At 31.9% G+C, this 10,986-nt stretch overlaps 1 pseudogene; it reads right to left on the bottom strand.

The window, feature by feature from the left end:
• Nucleotides 1-666: 666 nt before the first annotated feature.
• LOC145264598 (U2 spliceosomal RNA) lies at nt 667-802 on the bottom strand (annotated as a pseudogene).
• Nucleotides 803-10,986: the final 10,184 nt, after the last annotated feature.

The following is a 10,986-nucleotide window of genomic DNA, read 5'->3' on the forward strand; positions in this document are numbered from 1 at the left end:
TGATTTGGCGCCAGAAAACAGTACACGAATTCTGTTACCAATTATTTAGATGCACTGACATTCAGATACCAAAAAAACGCTATTACGGGCGTGGCTTTTTAATAGGTGTTATTTGGCCATATCATAGAACACACCTGGACGAACAAAGAGGTTTACTTACAATTGTGAGGAGAGGAAGGGAATAAGATCTTAATTGGTATTAAAGTACAATACATTTCAATTGCCACATCCATCAAAACTTTCACCAAAAATATATTAGGAATTAATGGGAAACCACAACGAAACAAAAATTAATGGGAAACCACAACGAAACAAAAATCTCTGGTTAAAATTCTTGTTTGTAAAAATACTTTTTATGCACTGATGATTCTTGATATAAAAATCAACGATTGAGGATTTATGATATGAATGCGGGTGTGCCTCAAGGCTCGATCCTTGGACCTCTATTATTCTTTATATTCGTAAATGACCTCTCTGGTAAAATTGTGTCTGAGATGGGTATATTTGCTGATGACGCTAGGCTCTATAGGGAAAACGAATGAACATATATCTAAGCCAATGGTTGAAACTTTAGAAAATGACCCAAGTCAATAGTAGAACGGGGACGTAAATAAATTAAAAAATGTAATGCTACTAAAACTAAGCTTTGAGACTGACTGGTTGTAAAGTGGGTGATCATTTTACATTAAATTAATGCAGAAAAGTCATCCCCACTTTATATCACAAAGTTACAAACATAAGTACAGCATGTAGTAAGAATAGATACTACACTTTGATCTTGGCCAAAAGGCCAAGAAAAGGTTGTTTTATTTGCTCTCCCACCGAGCAAATTAGGCACAAGGCCGGTTTTTAATGTGAGGAGTGAAGGAGAAATGGGGACCAACTCCCGGGGAGTAGGGGAGCTGGATAGTAACAATTGGTATTTACCAAGGTCCCACATATGGTCTTTGCCTGCAGTATCTGCCGGAACAGATGGTATTTATTTGCTCCCCCACTGAGCAAATTAGGCACAAGGCCGTTTTTAATGTGAGGTAAAAACCAGCTCCCCTAAAAGGGGTCACTCTGGTTACCAAAAATAATAATTGTCCCAGTATAGAGGGTTTCCCCTCCATTGACTGGTACAAATTATCTTAAGTGCAGCATCTGCCGGAACAGATACTACACTTTGATCTTGGCCAAAAGGTAAAGAAAAATTTAAAAGCTAAGAACAGCATCTATTAACAACAGACCTTTGATCTTAACCAAAAAGGCCAAGCACAAAAGTGTTACGGACAGATCAACAGACCGACCGACCGACCGACGGAGTGACGGCTTGCACGCGACTATAAAAGGGAAAATACTTCGTTTACAACGGATGGCCTTGGAGCTTAGAAGCAATACCCGTCTTTGTAATCTTCCAAAGTTTTCAATGAAAAATAATTTAACGTTTGCTTAACATCGTGGATTTAATGAGAATCTTTGTGTCAACGCGATTATGCCATGGATTATGCTGGATGATGTATATCATCTTCCTATGACTGAGACACACAAGCAGTTCGGGGCCGCTTGTGTATTTGATATTCCCTGCAAACTTCCTCATTCGGAAGACGCTAGCATTCACCAACCAAGCCTAATTCTACACCAAGTATTATCAGTTTATGTGCGTAACATACAAAATACTCAAGTCAGTATGAAGTGACCTTTTCTCGTTCTGTTACACCCACTTACGGCAACAAAATTTTTTATAGCTTTTTTCATTGTAGCTTCATACAATTAATATTCAAATACTTACAGATTTCACGTCGGCAACTATTTCACTGACGTCACCCAGAATTCCGTCGTTTCCGCCATTTCACATTGTGTTAATAAAATTCCAACACAATTATATCATTTTCTTATCTTTTTTTCATTTTAAAGTTTTTAAATTGTTAATAATTTTTTACGTTCTTTATTAATGTTTATAAATATCTATATCCCCCCTTTTCTTACAGTTATCGTTAGTCTTTCTTGCCTCACTTCTAAGAAAACATGAAAAAAAAATAACCCAGTATAATGTTTGCTGAATTATGAAGGAAAAAGGATTGAAAAAAAATCTAATTTAAAAATTATTTGAAAACGGGTACATTTTTAACCTAAAATTAAACTAACATATGAATTAATAATTAAATACATTAAAAAAAATATATAAATACTTTACTTTACCCTTTTTAATTGCACGTGTCCAAATGTAAAATAATTCCTTATCTTGAAGAAAAAAAATACAGTTCATCTGGATCCAGTTTTATAATTTTCTCAGTAGTTTGATAAATTGCTGTTACATGATACAAGGGATGTCCCCTTTTCATGTAAGTAAAAAAATAGGGAATTAGTTAAATGTAAATATGAAATAGGATAGTCAAGGATTCGAACTTGCGAAGCTAGATTTGAAATTGAAAATTCCAATCATAAGTTAAAATAAATACAGAATGTTATTGAAATAAGGAATTGCAATTGTTTAGCTTACATATCTTTTTTTTTACACAGTGATCACCACTTATCAAGGCCCGGAAGCCACTCAGGGCTTATATGGAAAAGGGATGTAATAATGAAATTTGTTTCTGTGAAAATTAAAAAAATGAATTTAATCGTCAATTGAAATTGTAAACATGTTATTTGAAAAATAGGTTACTGAACTCAGGGTCATGTCAAGTTTGGCAACGTGACGCATGTCATCCAAAGTGCTTTATGAGTACATGTTTAATCATGCGATGACGTGACGAGTTCTCAATATAGGAAAGAGTTCGAAGTTAGGGAGAGTTAGATCAGTCAGATCAGAGGATTCTCGGCACCCTCTGGAAGCGAGTGAGGTTTAGAGATAACCAAGTAACAACTTTGAATCCCTGAAATACAAAATCATGTCCGACCGGTCGAAGAAGAAATAAACGTATCATCATGTGGTTTTGTATCTGCGTCTTCTGTGTTCATCATTACAACGAGAAAGGTAACGTGTTTATATTATATGCACAACTGTCAAAACGTAAATGTCAAACGCAATATCTCTCGGTCTATCTATCAAGATATTCATAAATTTCCTCTCATTGTGTAGTAACATGTACACTGTCTATTATATATTGTAAAAAAATGTCTCTCTCTTTATATATACCTGTTTATGTCTCCAATATGCTATCTCTTACAACATGAGCATCTTAAGGCATATGAACACTCAACACATGAACACTTTTAAGACTCTAATCTCTCTCACTAAGACTCTCCTAAAACGAACGAACAACAACAATACAGAATATACGTCATCTTAATAATAACACCAGTACAAAACATATCCATATTTAGTACCTTCTAACAATAACACCCCTATGCAACAATGCAATAATAAAACATCTCTGAGAATTAAAACAGAAAATAGACGTTTATCTTCTAATACCTTATTTTGTGACGTCAGCAGGCACATATGATTTTAGTGCAATGGCCTTCTACTTACGTAGGTCGTGACTTGCTCCATAGTATATGGCATGTTTTTCGATTGAACGTGCTTTTTAACGTAGATCGTGGCTGTGTGTGTAACACGTCCTCAGATAGAACAGCAGTATTCAATTTTTGGACATCCGATTCCTATGTGTAGGATTAAAGGAGTATTAACAAATAAGTTGTTATTAAAATGTTTTGATGTTCGCCATGTTCATAAAAATGCTGCAAAGAAGGTGGACCCCCTCTACCGTGCTAGAAAATTACTCACAGCACATAACATCCTATATCTTTACAAAGCAACACCCCCCCCACACATGGAGGACTGTTGCTACATCACAGCTGGTGCATCTACCATTACCCTCTCACTCTTAGACAGCGTAAAAAAGTCTCAAATCTAATAGGTCTCGCACTATCGGCCAAGCTCCAAATATCATGGACGTGCGTCAGAAGCAGAGATGCTCCATTGAATTCATGACAAAAGTGCATTGAGAATAGGGGTAACTATGTAGAAAAATAAATTCTAGAGCACAAAAGGTCGCTCGTTTTAATGATATCACTCCCAACTTCTTAGATCTTCAACTTTTTTGTATAAAAAAAATAGGAGGCTTTACTTTTAGATCGACCCTAATATGACAAAACGCATTCCGGACGTTCATGCACAGCATCGTTTCTTTGCTGACTAACATGTATTGAGAATAATGGTGACTGTCTAAAAAAATGCATTAAATCGACAAATTATTTTATTTCATATAAAAATGTGTAAAGGAAAATATAAATAAATCTGCCACAGTTTCACGAAAGTAAAATACTAATTCAAACTTTTGACAAAACCTAAAACAAATCTAATTTTAAAAACTTGAATGAAATTTTACTTATTAAAACTCGAATCAATCTAAAGTAGGCACCGCCAAAAATGGCCGAAAAATCAAGTTGTTGTTTTTTAAAACGAAATTACATTTATTAATTATTTCTGAGTAACTTTTTTTTCTAAAAAGATAAAACCCTGAATTTTATCATATAGAAAGCAGAATAATGTAAAACTTTTTCTACTATTTTTAATTAAATTTAAAATTTAAAATTTTCCCCAAAAGTTAACAATTGGCGTTTTTTGTTTTGCACAAAAAACGTATATAAATAGTTAAAAAAAAAGGTTTTTGAAAGAATTAATTTTTTTATTTCTTGTCTAACTAAGATTTAGGGTGATTTTCTATGAGAATATGCAAAAATATTATAATATAAGTACCTGGATTTCAAATAATTCCACTTATTTATATAGGCAACCAGTTACTTCGAGTCGATTTGATTACTGTTTATATTTGTACTTGATAAAAAGCAAACTACGGAAGACCAAAAAGCCAAAAAAAAAAAAAGAAGCTTATTTTTCAGTGACGAAAATTTCAATGTATTATTAGCGCTGAGGCTCGCCAGTACCAGATGGGTGACCATTTGTATGAGCTTGGTTTTTAATGTGTATGTGTGTGGGGGCCAGGCTCTCCAAAATGGGGAGGGGGGTAATTTAAAGCAGAATAAAAATAATTATTTCAGCGCGTTTGGTCCACCGTAGTCGAAAGGCGGCAAACATTTCCAAACTTGATCGAAAAAATAATGATATTTTTAACACAAAGGGCAAATATTTATCGAATTTTTTTTTGTATCGATTCTTCAAAGCATGCCCTGTTTAATAATGGTCATGTATTATTCGGCTCGCTAAAAAGAAATTGTTAATTTATTTATCAAAGATTTTAAAATGGCTTTTTTTGTATAAATATTAATTTTTTTTTGTTTTGCTTAACAAATTAATTATTTTACTTAACATATTCACCGAATTTCACACTTCAAAACTCAAAAGCGGGATAATTAAACACAATCGAAGTTCTGATATTCAGACATCAAAATAAGGTATGCAAACAAGTTTTTTTTTTTTAAATCTATAATCCCGTCCCTTACAACAACATAATATGTTTTGTTCAGTTTCAGATGATTATTTTAAGCATATTTGGAACCAACTCAAAACAAGGGGGGGGGTTTGTAAGCAAAAAAAAAACATATATATATATATATATAAATATTGTTTATGAAAAATAAGTACACTGTTATAGAGTTCATTCTTCTCTTAATAATCTCTGAAAATTTCGTATTGATAGGATAATTACCTGATTTTTGGTAGATTTTATAAAGACGGTCCGTCAAAAAGTACTTACCTACCCCCCCCTTTTTTGGCGGTGCCTAGTCTAAAGCTAATGTGAAACACATAAGCAAAGTTATTGTCACAAATATAAGTTCATCGCGTGATTTCTTGAAAAACGTAAGAGTGACTCACATAAAAGTCAGAAATTTCAGGACTAATTTAACAGAAAATTGAGAAGAAAAAGTTAAAAGGAAAAGATTCAACGAAAATGACGTGAAAAAAAAAATGTACCTAAAAAAACAACCTCACTCACCTCTTGACATGAATTCCATCGCGGAAAAAAAAATTGATAGAAAAAAAAATCAAACAAAAAACAACAAAAACAAACAAAAAACAAAAGAAAAGAAAATATGCGAAAAATATAAAGAAATAAGTTAAAAATGAAAACTATACACCACTTAATCTGAAAAAAAGAAAAGAAGAAAAAATAGCATGTTATCGCAGTCGGAGAGAAATGAAGAGAAGCCACGAAGTTTCGCTTTTGTTTGTATTTCATTTATCCTCGCAGAAAAAAGTATTTCTCTTCTAAACATTGCTTGTTTAGACAGCCATTGCAAACATGGCATCCTCTTGTGACGTCATCGCAGTTGATCACGTGATTGTTTTTTTGTTTTTTTGTTTTTGAAAAGTCTGTTTTTGCCAAATAAGCGTAATTATGTATGCATTTGTTTCGGACAATTTCTTTCATTGATATTTCTGCTAACAATAACAGAATTATTTTTAAGATAAGTGTGTAGCGAAGAAACGTTATTTTTTATTTATTTATTTTTTTATACAAAGGAGTCACCACTTATCAAGGCCCAGACGACACTCGAGGATAAGGGTTAATAAGTGTACAGTGGTCAATGGAATAGTGACGTAGTAATTGTTAGTAGTGGAAAATTGTTAAATTGGATTACTTAAGGGGAACGGCTAATCAAGAACTTGTTTACGTTAGACTTGAAGACAACCATATTATAGTGAGCCGGAAAGCAGGCAAATGGAAGAGAGGCCCACATGTGTGCAGTTCTAAGAAAAAAGCTTTTTTCATGAAATCTACGTTTAGGTTTAGGCACGGATAAAGAGTGGGGGAAATTATTGATAGTGTTTTCAGCTAGACGAGTGTTTCTCGTGAATGTTTGGCCAGGGAAGACCATATATTGGAGCTCAGACGAGTACTTACCATGAAAATAAAGTGACATACACTTATGAAAATGCTGTTTGTAAACCAGCGACAGTTTCTTTCTTTTTAGTGGGAGAAGATGGCTGGTTCTAAGCCTTACTACTTACGTGCTGACTTATGACAACAACTTGAAAGCGGGTGTTTCGCTCGTGACGTCATCGCTAGAACATTGCTTTATATAACTAACTATTTCTATCCGGTGTTGTCTTTTTATCAAAGTTTCCTTCTCCTAGATATATTGCCTTCATGACGGCGAGGGAGATTTATTTACTCCCTGTTTCGTAAAGATCTGAAATATCAAAGAGAGAGAGAGAGAGAGAGAGAGAGAGAGAGAGAGAGAGAGAGAGAGAGAGAGAGAGAGAGAGAGAGAGTAAAGCCCTGAAAAAGTCGTTAAAGTTGGTTAAAATCGCATGGTCTGTTTTTATCGAATTATTTCGATTATCGATTATCGAAAAGTATGAAAGACATTCCGATACAAAACTTATTTAAGAACACTACCAGATTCATAAAGTGTTACCGTTTAAAGAAGGTGTATTTCTTATTATTTCTACTTATTATTATTAAGGTTTACTGTTACGGGTCTGTGTGTTCTTATCAATGTTCTTACATATACGTGTGTGTGTGTATGTGTGTGTGTGTGTGTGTGTGTTCTTACGTATAAACGTGTGTCTTTACGTGCAGTTCACTGTTATGTGTGTGTGTGTGGGTTTGTGTTTGCTATTCTTTTAATGTCTTACAGTTCTTCTTGCCTTGGGGAGTTTCCGAGACGTGTATCTGCAAACAATATAATACAACGTACCTGGTTTGCCTTGGCCAGCGCATGGCATCTTCTTGGTCGCTGGTCTTCCAATCTTGCTGGGGAGTGGTGCTGCAGACAGATTCATGAATGGACAACAAGATGGAATTGAAACTTCAATCTTTTTTATTCAAGGCAAGCCTAACATCTCGGACCCCTGGTCGTCAGAGAGAGAGAGAGAGAGAGAGAGAGAGAGAGAGAGAGAGAGAGAGAGAGAGAGAGAGCTAAATCTCCCATCTGCTTCCTCTGCTGCGTTTACCAAACTCTCACGTTTCCATGGAATCGTCAACCGGAAGGACCTACGACCACAATTCCGTGTCACCCCTTAATTTCCGGTACATTCTAATCTAGGTCGTTCAAGGTGACTTAGGTTTGACACCTGTCAAACCCAACCTTTTCTGACCCTGGCTAACTCGCTGATGCGAACCCAAATATATGTTTATATATCTTTCTATTTCTAAAACTACCTATATAGCAATTAAACTGGGATTCCCAATACTACAAAAGTACATTTGTGTGAAAATTCGTAAAAATCAGCCCAGCCGTTGCGGAATATATATATAAAGAAGAACACATACACAAGCAAAGTTTCCTTTATATAATAGTAGAGCTAGTTGGATGATGACGATGATGATGATGATTGCCAATTTTGGATTTTCCTTCCAATGTAATGAGGAAGGGAAATAGAACAGATATGGCAACTATGATTAAGAGAAAAATAGTTCGTTTACAATGGATTGATTGCCTTGCAGTTTACAAGCTAAATCACTCCTTATAATCTTAACAAAGATTTCAATAAAAAAAGAATTAATTAAATAAATAAACGGTAATCTACAAAATTCCCAAATTGTCACCCATCTGGTATTGACCAGGTTAATGTTTACGATAAGAAAAGATAGTAAAAAATCTCATTTAAAAATTATTTGAAAACGCCCCCTAATGTATTACACATATCCGCACACCTAAATATATACATTGCTTAGCATTTCCAAATGGCCATTCCTCTGGTACTAGCCAGACTCAGCATTGCTTAACATCGGTAATCTAATGAGTGATGATATATTAATATGATTATGCATATGTATTCTAGGATCTACCCGAGGCTGAGAATTGCATAAAGAAATCAGGTAACCATTTTTTTTCAACAACCATAAAAACATATTAACATATTTGATATACGTTTCGAGTACAGATGTGGAGTTTAATTCAATTGAAGGAATTTATTATATACTCACGTTTCATTAAGCAATATTTTTTACTTTTTGACACTCCCCTCCTTTATTTATTCCCCTCCCTTGAGAGATATCTGCTTTTTTTTCTAGCTTGAATTTTAACTGCTTTCGACAGCCAATAAAATGAACGATTCAAACAGATCTTATCAAAAAATTATCCTTCAAGGTTGAAGATTTTTGTGTGCAAAAAATGGCGGATAAACGTAAGAGTAATGGGGAGTGGTAAAGAAAACGAGGGAGAAAAAAAAGCGCCAAATTATTTGCTTATAAAAGACATTTTTTGGAAGGTGCTCGAAATGGGCAAATGTGGGATTGTATTGAATTCTAATCTAATTATAATGAAGACCAATAGGTATTTATTTGTTGATTGATGCATAAATAAATACATCCATAAATAAATAAATTCATGCATAATTAATAAAGTTCATTCATAAATAAATAAATTCATTCATAAATGAATAAATTCATGCATAAATAAATAAATGAATTCATTCATAAATAAATGAATTCATTCATGAATAAATAAATTCATTCATGAATAAATAAATTCATTCATGAATAAATAAATTAATGCATAAATAAATAAATTTATTCATAAACAAATAAATAAATTCATTCATAAATAAATGAATTTCTTCAAAAATAGATGAATTCATTTATAAATAAATAAATAAATTTATGCATAAATATATAAATAATTCAAGCATAAATAAATTCCTGCATAAATTAATAAATAAATTAATAAATAAATTCATTCATAAATAAATTCATTCATAAATAAATAAATGCATGCACGCATAAATAATTTTATGCATAAATAAATAAATTCATTAATAAAAAATTATTCATAAATGAATTAATTTATTCATTAATGCATTCATTCATAAGTAAATACATTTATTCATAAACAAGTTAATAAATAGATGAATAAATTTATACATAAATACATATATTTATTCATAAATAAATAAATTCATTCATATATAAACAAATTCATTTATAAATTAATAAATAAATCCATTTATAAATAAATAAATTAATTTATAAATAAATTAATTCATTTATGAATAAATAAATTCATTTATAAATAAATTAATTCATTTATGAATAAATGAAGTCATTTATGAATAAATAAATTCATTTATACATAAATAAATTCATTTATAAATAAATTAATTCATTTATGAATAAATAAATTCATTTATAAATAAATAAATTAATTTATAAGAAAATAAATTTATTTATAAATAAATAAATTTATAAATACGTAAATTCATTTATAAATTCATTCATTATAAATAAATAAATTCATTTATAAATAAAGAAATTCATTTATACATAAATAAATTCATGTATAAATAAAGAAATTCATTCATTTATGAATAAATAAATTCATTTATAAATAAATAAATTAATTTATAAGTAAATAAATTCATGTATAAATTAATAAATTCATTTATAAATACGTAAATTCATTTATAAGTAAATAAATTCATTTATTTATAAATAAATTCATTTATGAATAAATAAATAAAGTAAAATCAAGTATAGAGTGAATAATAATAATAATAATAATAATAATAATAATAATAATAATAATATCAAAGCAAGAATCGATAAAACACAAGAAAACAGCAAATGCAGACTCTGTGGACAAACAGACGAAACGATAAACCATATAGTAAATGAATGCAGCAAACTGGCCCCAAAGGAATACAAAAACAGGCATGACCAAGCGGTGCACTGGGAATTGTGCAAACGACTGCATTTTGAGCGTACAGACAAATGGTACAAGCATACACCCGCAACAGCACTCGAAAACGAGAACCACAAAATCCTATGGGACATAGACATACAGACGGACAAACACATCCAAGCAAGAAGACCAGATGTCGTAATAATTAACAAGAAAGAAAAATCCTGTCCCAGCTGACACAGGATGAGTATGAAAGAAAAGGAGAAACGAAGCCAATACACAGAGCAAACCAGAGAGTTAAAAGGGATTTGGATGATGAAGAAAATCAAAATAGTACCGATAATAGTAGGAGCACTAGGAACAATTCCGGAAAACTTCGAAAAAGAATGTCAGAAATTGGAATAAGAGGAATAACTGCAAAGGTACAACGACTAACGATAATGAAAACGACTGAAATATTAAGGAAAA

Source organism: Euprymna scolopes, chromosome 3 (assembly GCF_053919585.1).
Source record: "Euprymna scolopes isolate OS-2025 chromosome 3, ASM5391958v1, whole genome shotgun sequence".
Lineage (NCBI taxonomy): Eukaryota > Metazoa > Mollusca > Cephalopoda > Sepiida > Sepiolidae > Euprymna > Euprymna scolopes.